Here is a 10,506-nt window from a genome sequence, read left to right as displayed (position 1 = left end):
CTACTGCCCCCAAAAGATAAGGGAAGTGCCAGGAAAATAGCCTGGAAAATGTAGAGTAACACTAAAGTCTTCTAACATCCCCACAAACAAATCAGAATGAATTCTCATTAAATAGCCAATATCTTCCAATCTCTCTGCAAACACATCAGGGTGAATGCTCCATAAACAGCTCTTTTGGAAGCCCCCTCACGCATGCCAGGACTCTTAAAAGCCAGGGGCTCTGTGTTCTATAGGATCTAGCAACTCTACCTAATGTGGCAACAGCTGCATAGAAAGGCCCTTGCGATTCATCATGGAAGACTAAAGTGCTCAGAAGGGTTAAAACTGGGCCCTCTTGCATTCGTTCTCTCTCTCTCTGGCGTGCCTTGGGAAGCTTTGTTCATTGGAGTATTAAATTCCACAGCTGTAAATAATCTGTAGCAGGAGAGATTATCAAGGCCTTGGGAAGAAGCAGCTTTTATTAATAAGATTGGGTCTCCCTGAGAAAGCTCACGTAGCTCTTTTCCACCCTTTCCTGGCTGCTGCTCCTCTTGTTTTTTGGGTTTGCTTTTTTGTGGGGTGCTCTGCGTCAGGATCCAGGCCCCCGCCTCGAGCTCTCCTATGCTGGCAGGTGTGCTCAGCCTTTGCCATGAGAGCACTTCCTTGCCTCAAGGCCAGCAGCTGGCAAGCGGTGAGGCTGAGACAGTTACATCCCAGTTTTGCTTGGCTGGCTGTGGCTGCAGCCCGATTGGTTTCTTGGGCTGGAAAGAAGGAACCAATGAACATCTTGGAACCAGGCTGCTGAAGTATGAATGTGTGTTATCAAATATTTACACCCCTTAATGGGCTTTGAGCGGGGCCGTCAACTGATTTTAATAATCCTTTTTAAAATAAATAAATAAATCCCGGCTTTTGATTTGGGTTGCCAACTTTTCAATCAGCTTCTGGCTGCTCTTGATGCCCAGACATTAGCAGCCGATGGTGTTTCTTTTTCTACCCACTGGAAAGTTTTGCTTGCTGGTTCCTGTAGACCAGGCTGTTCCACACACCCCTCTGGTCATTTGGCAACTTTACATTTCATTTATTAAATCTAAATATGTTTGCATATAAGCTTTTTTTTTTTTTTGGAGGATATTAGGAGCTGTGTAATTTTCCTCACATGTGAGATAACTGCTAGCTCCTGCCAAGTTTACTCTTTTCCTTTTAATCATTTTAAAACATGGATGATCCCCTACTAAATTAGCTTGCCACAGCAGGATGATGGCGGCGGGTGGGGTGGGGTAAGTTTCAGAAGAGTAATGAATACTTTCAACATTCTGGGGGATCAATGTTTTCATACAACAGCTTCAGTGCTTCCAGCTTCAATTTTTTTCTCTTATTTCCATTGCTGGGGAAAAGCTACAACCCACACCATCCTCAGTATAAACTGGTGGAGAGAAATGATCCTTAAAAATGCAATGCTATGCTTGTCCACTCAGAAGTAAGCCCTACTGAATCCATCATATCACATGAGGCTGCAATCCAGTGAGTCTCACTTGAACTCAGTGGGGCTTACTTCTGAGTAGACTTGCTTAGGATTTCATGGCAAGTTAATCGAGCATCAAATTTAGCTCAGGGAGGAGGGAGCTGAGCATAAAAACTCACTGGAGTAGCTAATTCATTCTCACTGTCTCTCTCTTTCTCCTTTGTATGTGGATCTCAGCTGGACATTTTTATACTCTCTTTGGAAGCCCATTTCAAAGCTGCCCCCGAAACAGAAAGGACTCCCTGAGATTTTTCTTAGCTCTCTATAAGCTCATGGACCTTTGGCTACCTCATCAGTTCTTAGATGCTACAAAGTAGGTTAAATGATATATTTTTAGACCTACTTAGATGGGATACTGCAAGCTTTGATTTTCACGGGGGTCGTCGTGAGACAGAGGCGGCAGCAGAAGCACGCTGCCTCCGCTAAACCAATTCAGTCTGCAGAAAGGTACTCTAGTCTGTGTGCTTCGTTTCTTCTGTCTTTTTGGATCAACATGGCAATCGCTGGCCTGGTTCAGATGTCATGACCTCAGTCTCAAAAACCCACACAGCTCCCTCATCTTTCCAGAATTTAATTTCCCATTACATCCAAGCCATATCCAGAGTCAGATCCTGGTTTGCAATCTGAGGAGAAACAACAGTTTCTGAAGTTTGATGTAACAGGAAACTGTCGTTTAACTAACCCTGGAAGTTTTCAGTAGTGGGGCAAGACAGAAGGACTGTGCAGGTCCAAAGCTTGTTCTTGATCTAATAAATCATGGATAGGCTAAGGTCAACAAAGGTCCGTATAGATAAAGCCAACAGAGGTCCATATAGTTAAAGCTATGGTTTTCCCAGTAGTGATGTATGGAAGTGAGAGCTGGACCATAAAGAAGGCTGATCGCCGAAGAATTGATGCTTTTGAATTATGGTGCTGGAGGAGACTCTTGAGAGTCCCATGGACTGCAAGAAGATCAAACCTATCTATTCTTAAGGAAATCAGCCCTGAGTGCTCACTGGAAGGACAGATCCTGAAGCTGAGACTCCAATACTTTGGCCACCTCATGAGAAGAGAAGACTCCCTGGAAAAGGAGCCAGATATATGGAGAAACGTGACTCAAAGAAGTAGGAGGCCCAGGGTTCGCTCTGATTGTTTAGAAATACACAATCGCTTTGAGGTCCTCTCCCCTAGCATGGAAGACGAAGAGCAGACTCCATCTGAGGATCTCTCCCTCATTACAGTCGATCAGGTATATGAAGACGAGCAGCAAAGTCAGTCCTCAGGGAATGTGCAGGCGACCTTAGAACGGACAGCTCACGGAAGAACCCCGACCAGACCTAAGAGGAGGTGTGTAGTGGTGATAGGGGATTCCCTACTGAGGGGAACAGAAGCAGTGATCTGTGGGCCTGACAAGATGTCTCGGGAAGTGTGCTGTCTCCCCGGGGCTAAGATCCAAGATGTAACTGAACGACTGCAAGGAATCATAAAACCCACTGACAAATACCCCTTCCTCTTGTCAAAACAAATTTTTTTTTTCCTTCCAGTAGCACCTTAAAGACCAACTAAGTTAGTTCTTGGTATGAGCTTTCGTGTGCATGCACACTTCTTCAGGTATCTGAAGAAGTGTGCATGCACACGAAAGCTCATACCAAGAACTAACTTAGTTGGTCTTTAAGGTGCTACTGGAAGGAATTTTTTTTTTTGTTTTGACTATGGCAGACCAACACGGCTACCTATCTGTAACCCTTCCTCTTGGTTCATGTGGGAACCAATGACACTGCAAGCAATAGCCTCCAGAAGATCAAAAGAGATTACGAGGCTCTGGGCAGGAAATTGAAGCAATTAAATGCACAAATTGTCATCTCATCTGTCCTCCCAGTTGAATGACGTGGCCCAGGGAGAGAGGGAAAACTAGTGGAAGTGAACAACTGGCTTCGCAAATGGTGTAAACAGGAACGGTTTGGATTCTTAGATCACGGACTGCAGTTTCTTGAAGATGGACTTCTGGCAAGCGATGGGCTGCACCTCACAACGGTTGGGAGGAATGTTTTTGCAAAAAATCTCAGAAACCTCATCAGGAGGGCTTTAAACTGACTAATGTGGGGGAGGGAGACCGTGCTTCTGAAGGTAGGAGTCTATCAATTGATGAAGATGATTATCCAAATGTCATAGACCGAATGGAGCAAACAGCACGCAGACCTAGTGGTGGGAGGAAAAAATCCTTAAATAAGAGACATGGGGGAATGATTAATGGACTTCAGTGTCTGTACACTAATGCGCAAAGCATGGGAAATAAACAAGATGAGCTTGAGCTCTTGGTACAGCAAACTAAATATGACATAATAGGCATCACTGAAACCTGGTGGGATAAGTCCCACGATTGGAATGTAATAATGGAGGGATACAATCTATTTCAGAGAAACAGACCAGACAAGAAAGGAGGAGGAGTGGCGTTATATGTCAGGGATGTGTATACCTGTGAAGAGATCCAAGATTTAGAACCTCAAAGCCAAAGTGAGAGCATTTGGGTCAAAATTAAGGGAGAGAAGAATAACAGTGACCTCATTGTGGGAGTTTACTATAGATCCCCAAGCCAAACGGAGGACATAGATGATGCCTTCCTGGAACAGATGGCCAAGCATGCAAAAGGAAGGGAGATAGTAGTAATGGGGGACTTCAATTACCCGGATATTTGTTGGATGTCAAACTCAGCCAAGAGCATAAGGTCAAACAGATTCCTCACTGGCCTTGCAGACAACTTCATTGTCTAGAAAGTGGGAGAAGCAACAAGAGGAACAGCCATTTTAGATCTGGTCCTAACCAATGTTGATGGCCTGGTTAGTGGGGTAGAAGTGGAAGGATCATTAGGCGCGAGTGATCATGCTCTTCTGAAGTTTACTATACAGCGGAAAGGAGCAGCCAAGCATACTAGGACTCAATTTCTTGACTTTAAGAAAGCCGACTTCATAAAACTTGGGGAAGTGCTGGGTGAGATCCCATGGACAGTAATACTAAAAGGAAAGGGAGTTCATGATGGCTGGGAGTTTGTTAAGAGGGAGATAGTAAAAGCACAACTTCAGGCAATACCAATGAGATGGAAACATGGAAGGTGCTTAAAGAAGCCAGGGTGGCCATCTAAAGAACTTTTAACTGAGTTAAGATTAAAAAAGGATGTGTACAAAAAATGGAAAAGGGGGGAACCACCAAAGAGGAATTCAAACAAATAGCCAGCACGTGTAGACACAAAGTCAGAAAAGCTAAAGCACAGAATGAACTCAGGCTTGCTAGAGAGGTTAAAAGCAACAAAAAAGGCTTTTATGGGTATGTTCGTAGCAAAAGGAAGAACAAAGAAACAGTGGGGTCACTCAGAGGAGAAGATGGTGAAATGCAAACAGGGGACACAGAAAGGGCTGAACTCCTCAATGCCTTCTTTGCCTCAGTCTTCTCCGATAAAGAAAACAATGCCCGACCTGAAGAATTTGGAGCAAATGATTCAGCAGAGGAAACACAGCCCAGAATAACTAAAGCGATAGTACAAGAATACTTGGCTAGTCTAGATGTATTCAAGTCTCCAGGGCCAGATGAACTGCATCCAAGAGTATTAAAAGAACTGGCAGATGTGATTTCAGAACCACTGGCAGTCATCTTTGAGAATTCCTGGAGAACAGGCGAAGTCCCGGCAGACTGGAGGAGGGCAAATGTTGTCCTTATTTTCAAAAAGGGGAAAGAGAGGACCCAAATAATTACCGCCCAGTCAGTCTGACATCAATACCAGGGAAGATTCTGGAGCAGATCATTAAGCAAACAGTCTGTGAGCACCTAGAAAGGAATGCTGTGATCACCAATAGTCAGCATGGATTTCTGAAAAATAAGTCATGTCAGACTAACGTGATCTCGTTTTTTGACAGAATTACAAGCCTGGTAGATGAAGGGAACGCAGTGGATGTAGCCTACCTTGATTTCAGCAAGGCATTTGACAAGGTGCCCCATGATATTCTTGTAAAGAAGCTGGTAAAATGCGGTCTTGACTATGCTACCACTCAGTGGATTTGTAACTGGCTGACTGACCAAACCCAAAGGGTGCTCATCAATGGTTCCTCTTCCTCCTGGAGAAGAGTGACTAGTGGGGTGCCACAGGGTTCTGTCTTGGGCCCGGTCTTATTCAACATCTTTATCAACGACTTGGATGATGGACTCAAGGGCATCCTGATCAAATTTGCAGATGACACCAAACTGGGAGGGGTGGCTAACACCCCAGAGGACAGGATCACACTTCAAAACGACCTTGACAGATTAGAGAACTGGGCCAAAACAAACAAGATGAATTTTAACAGGGAGAAATGTAAAGTATTGCACTTGGGCAAAAAAAATGAGAGGTACAAATACAAGATGGGTGACACCTGGCTTGAGAGCAGTACATGTGAAAAGGATCTAGGAGTCTTGGTTGACCACAAACTTGACATGAGCCAACAGTGTGACGCGGCAGCTTAAAAAGCCAATGCAATTCTGGGCTGCATCAATAGGAGTATAGCATCTAGATAAGGGAAGTAATAGTGCCACTGTATTCTGCTCTGGTCAGACCTCACCTGGAGTACTGTGTCCAGTTCTGGGCACCACAGTTCAAGAAGGACACTGACAAACTGGAATGTGTCCAGAGGAGGGCAACCAAAATGGTCAAAGGCCTGGAAACGATGCCTTATGAGGAACGGCTAAGGGAGCTGGGCATGTTTAGCCTGGAGAAGAGGAGGTTAAGGGGTGATATGATAGCCATGTTCAAATATATAAAAGGATGTCACATAGAGGAGGGAGAAAGGTTGTTTTCTGCTGCTCCAGAGAAGCGGACACGGAGCAATGGATCCAAACTACAAGAAAGAAGATTCCACCTAAACATTAGGAAGAACTTCCTGACAGTAAGAGCTGTTCGACAGTGGAATTTGCTGCCAAGGAGTGTGGTGGAGTCTCCTTCTTTGGAGGTCTTTAAGCAGAGGCTTGACAACCATATGTCAGGAGTGCTCTGATGGTGTTTCCTGCTTGGCAGGGGGTTGGACTTGATGGCCCTTGTGGTCTCTTCCAACTCTATGATTCTATGATTCTATGATTCTGTGAAAAGACCCTGATGTTGGGAAAGATGGAGGGCACAAGGAGAAGGGGACGACAGAGGACAAGATGGTTGGAGAGTGTTCTCGAAGCTACCAGCATGAGTTTGACCAAACTGCGGGAGGCAGTGGAAGACAGGAGTGCCTGGCTTGCTCTGGTCCATGGGGTCACGAAAAGTCGGACACGACTAAACGACTAAACAACAACAGGCTAAGGTCATTATGTCTAAAACAAGCCATTGCCTACTTCTCAATCCTGAGGCTTGACTGACTGCTTCTGATCACGCCAACCTCTAGCCTATTTTCCATTATCATAAGTTTTGGCCTTGCTCCCCTCCCTAACCCGCCACCCTCCTGAGCTTGCCTCTTTTCCTCCAATTCTGAAAAGACTTTCTTTCAACCTCTGGTAAAGCTGTGTTCTTGGTGCCTGGGGTCAAGCCTAGCCACACTCGCCATCTTTCATCCCGACAAAGGCTATTTGCATTTAACAGCTGCACAACAGGCAGGATTTCCACCAGTGCAACTACACCCCTGCCCCAATTTGGAGATGAAAAACCCTGGCATGTTCAAAATGCTGAGCCTTTGCCAGAAAATTGCAAATCCAGCTCACAGTCATAGAAAGCTGCCTCGTACCAAGACGAACCTTCTGCATGCAAAGCAGATGTTCTACCACTAAGCCATGGTTGTTCCTGGGTTTTGGTCTTGACTCTTATACACCATTCCACTGGTTATGATCAGACAAAGAGGTGCCATGCCTTCAGATGCAGGAGTAAAGCACCCCAGAAGCCAGGATGCTTTCTACACTCTTCCAATCCTTAGTCTTCCTCCTGCTTCTCCGCCACAGATAATACTCCCCCTCCCTTTACAGTGACTGGCTGCGCATCTTGGAGATTGCTGGCTGCCAACATTCCACAGGCAGCGCAACAGAACGCCTGAGAAATAAATTGTGTTTTAACCTAGTCAGACTCCCTTTAATGGAGACCGGCTGGATAAGAGAGGGTTGCTCTCTGGGAATGGAATGCAAATCAAAGCCCATTCACCTCCATGGCACCTGTTTCATTCTCTGCCAGCTGACCTGGGTGGGGTTTTTTTCATATATCTGGGGAGGAAGGAGGATGCGGGTGATAGCAAATCAAGAATGAAACGTCATGTTCACTGCTAAACGGCTCCAGGCTCGGCCCAGCCTGACCCTGAAGTTTTTCCGTTATATCTCCATGTGCATCCAGGAAGCCAATTGTTTTCCACGTGCCTCCGTGCATTCAGCATGATTAGGCCCTCAAACATTCTCTACCTCCGCATATAGTTACTTTCATCAGCTGCCACCACCCTTAACTGGACGATATTTTCAATTTTTAAAAATACAGTGCTAGAAACAGTTGCAGCAGAGGAAAAACTACACCAGAGATTAAACACCTGGGGTATTAAAAGGGCTTTATGTGGTGCAGAAGAGACTTCAGCATAGGCACCAAGTAAGCTGCTCTTGAGAAACAGCCTCATAAGTGAGGAACCATTACTAAAAAGGGCTTCATGGAGGTGGCATGGCCCAATACCAATTGCTGGGAATTGCTGGTGGGGAGAACGTTGTTGTACTCGGACCCTGGTTGCAGGCTGCCTATGGGCATCTGGATCGCCACTGTGAGAACAGGGCACCGTTTCTATGTTCTTTTTGAAACCACCTGCCTTACTTCAGATGGCAAGGACTCTCTGAAGTCGGCCTTACTGAAGTCTGCTTTCCTGAACCCCCAATACTGCATGAAATGCAGGTCTCTTGCTGAAAATAGCAGCCCTGGGTGGAGTTTCTCCTCCCTCTCTGTGATGCGGAGGACAAATCCTGGCTGCCTGCTCCAGCCAACACTCCCCCTTTGGCTGCTTTGCCTGGCTCTTCTTTATGGGCTTAGAGCAAAAGCCTTCTTGCCAGTTTCACGTGAAGCCGCAGCATGAGGGAATGCATCTGTTATTTGTTTATATCCGATGGCCCTTGCACACCTGCACGCACCACACCTGCTTTGGTGTGTCTGAGCCAATGTGGCTTGAGTTAGCATGAAAGTGGAATTTTAAGTGTTCTAGACTTGCTGAGCCATACCCCAAGGGCTCCTGAGGTAATGGCCTGGACACATGCATGCTGCTTTATTACAACTGCTATTCTTTCCCTCCGGCTGATGAGCGGCAAGCCAGCCAGCCAGCCAGCTTGCCACATTCTCTGTGCCCAGGCCCCTGTGTACAGTATACTTTCCCTCCATGCTAACTTTGCTTTGCTGAAATGTTTGCCAAGAAGATAACTTCCAGAAAGTAGGATTCCTGATGTCTTGCAGGGCGTGCTATTGTCAACAACCACCACCACAAACCCTTGGGCCTTGCAAGAAGGAGTATTGGACATTCAAATTAAACTCAGTTGTGTGGTAGAGAGCTGTGTGATTATAGTGCACCGAAGGTATCAAGCAGGTAGTTCTATTGCACCACGAGATATCTTAATGGCTCTCAACTCTGGCTTGACTAGAGGCATCACTGGGACTGCCGATTTCCTGCAGCCTCTTGCAGTGGGGACTGGCCCCAATGACTTTAGGCATGTTCTATGGGATGGGGTGGTTGGGGGGGGGAGAGAGACCTCATGCTGCAATTCCTGCATCATGACTGTGTCAGTGATCCCCCTCCATGGCATAGTAGACACTGAAAAGCTGCCCTGTGCCAATCAGCCAGGCAGAATAAATAAATTTATGGATTCCCATTCCTGGCAATGAAAGGTAGGGACAGTTGGAGGATTATTTTTTTGGGGGGGGAGGGGGGGAAGAATAGCATCATAGAATTGTAGAGTTGGATGGGACCTCCGATGATCATCTATTCCAACCCCTGTAATGCAGAAATATGCAGCTGTCCCATATGGAACTGAACCTGCAACCTTGGCGTTATAGTATCGGGACAGCCTGTGAGGGATACATCTCACTTGGCTTGAATCATAGGAGCCAACTCCGAGGGGCCGAGGTACCTTTGCCCCTCCTAAAATATTTGAGGGGGCCAGTCCCCCAAAAGTTGATTGTCATTCAAATGGTGTGTGTGCTTGTGGTTGATTATGCAGGGTGGGGTCGCCTCCATCTTTTATTCAAGCTGGCCTCCCTGGCTTGAATCACAACATTTGATCACCATTGCAGAATGCACTGCACACCATTGGATGAGCCTTGTTCTCTGGGGACAAGTTGCAGTTTGCCAATGGCTATTGCCAAGACACGAGGAGAACTGCAGTAGTGGGAGCATGTCAGCTCTGGTTCCAATGTCACTATTCATTATACAGAGCCAGGGGTGAAGGACCTGTGCTCCTCCAGAGGTTGCTAGACTTATAGGACTCATCATAGGAACAATAGAAAGCTGCTGAGTCAGACCCTGGGTCCACCTAGCTCAGTATTTGTCTACACTGACTGGAAGCAGATCTCCAGGATTTCAGAACAGTTTATCTCCCAGTCTTACCTGGAAAAGCCAGGAATTGAACCTGTGATCTTCTGGTTGCAAGGCAGATGCTCTGCCCTCTGAGCCACGGTTCTTCCCTGATGATTCGTCATGCTAGCTGGGGCTGGTTGGAATGGAGGTTCAACAACATCTGGAGGGCCACCTGTTCACCACCCTCCCCTGATATGGAGGCCTCTACTTAGGCATGCAACCACTCTCCACAGCTCTAAACCACAGCTATTTGCTTGCTGGAAGAACCTCATTTTCCCAGCAACTCAGTGCAGCAGTCCAAATGCTACTAATCAATTATTCCACTGCAACCATAAAAAGCATTCGTTGGAGCAACAGCCTTATCTGGATCCTGCTCTACAGTATAGCAAGTTTACTGCGGATAGTCCCACAGCTAAAAAACAAAACAAAACAAAGAAGAAGAACCTCACAATCTGAAAAGGAATTAGAAACACATTAAAATGGCAAAGGCATTTGCTA

The 10,506-nt window shown here is 46.1% G+C and overlaps 1 long non-coding RNA gene across 1 annotated transcript in view; it reads left to right on the top strand.

Annotated features, from left to right (window-relative positions):
• LOC310758418 overlaps positions 1–10,506 on the top strand; it is a 29,377-nt gene continuing 18,871 nt past the window's right edge. Inside the window, exon 1 of the long non-coding RNA XR_014545763.1 lies at positions 1–1,951. This is a non-coding gene — a long non-coding RNA (uncharacterized lncRNA). The remainder of the gene's footprint in view (positions 1,952–10,506) is intronic.

This window comes from Podarcis filfolensis (genome assembly GCF_964270895.1).
Source record: "Podarcis filfolensis genome assembly, chromosome: 3".
Lineage (NCBI taxonomy): Eukaryota > Metazoa > Chordata > Lepidosauria > Squamata > Lacertidae > Podarcis > Podarcis filfolensis.
This window is presented reverse-complemented; position numbering and strand designations above follow the sequence as displayed.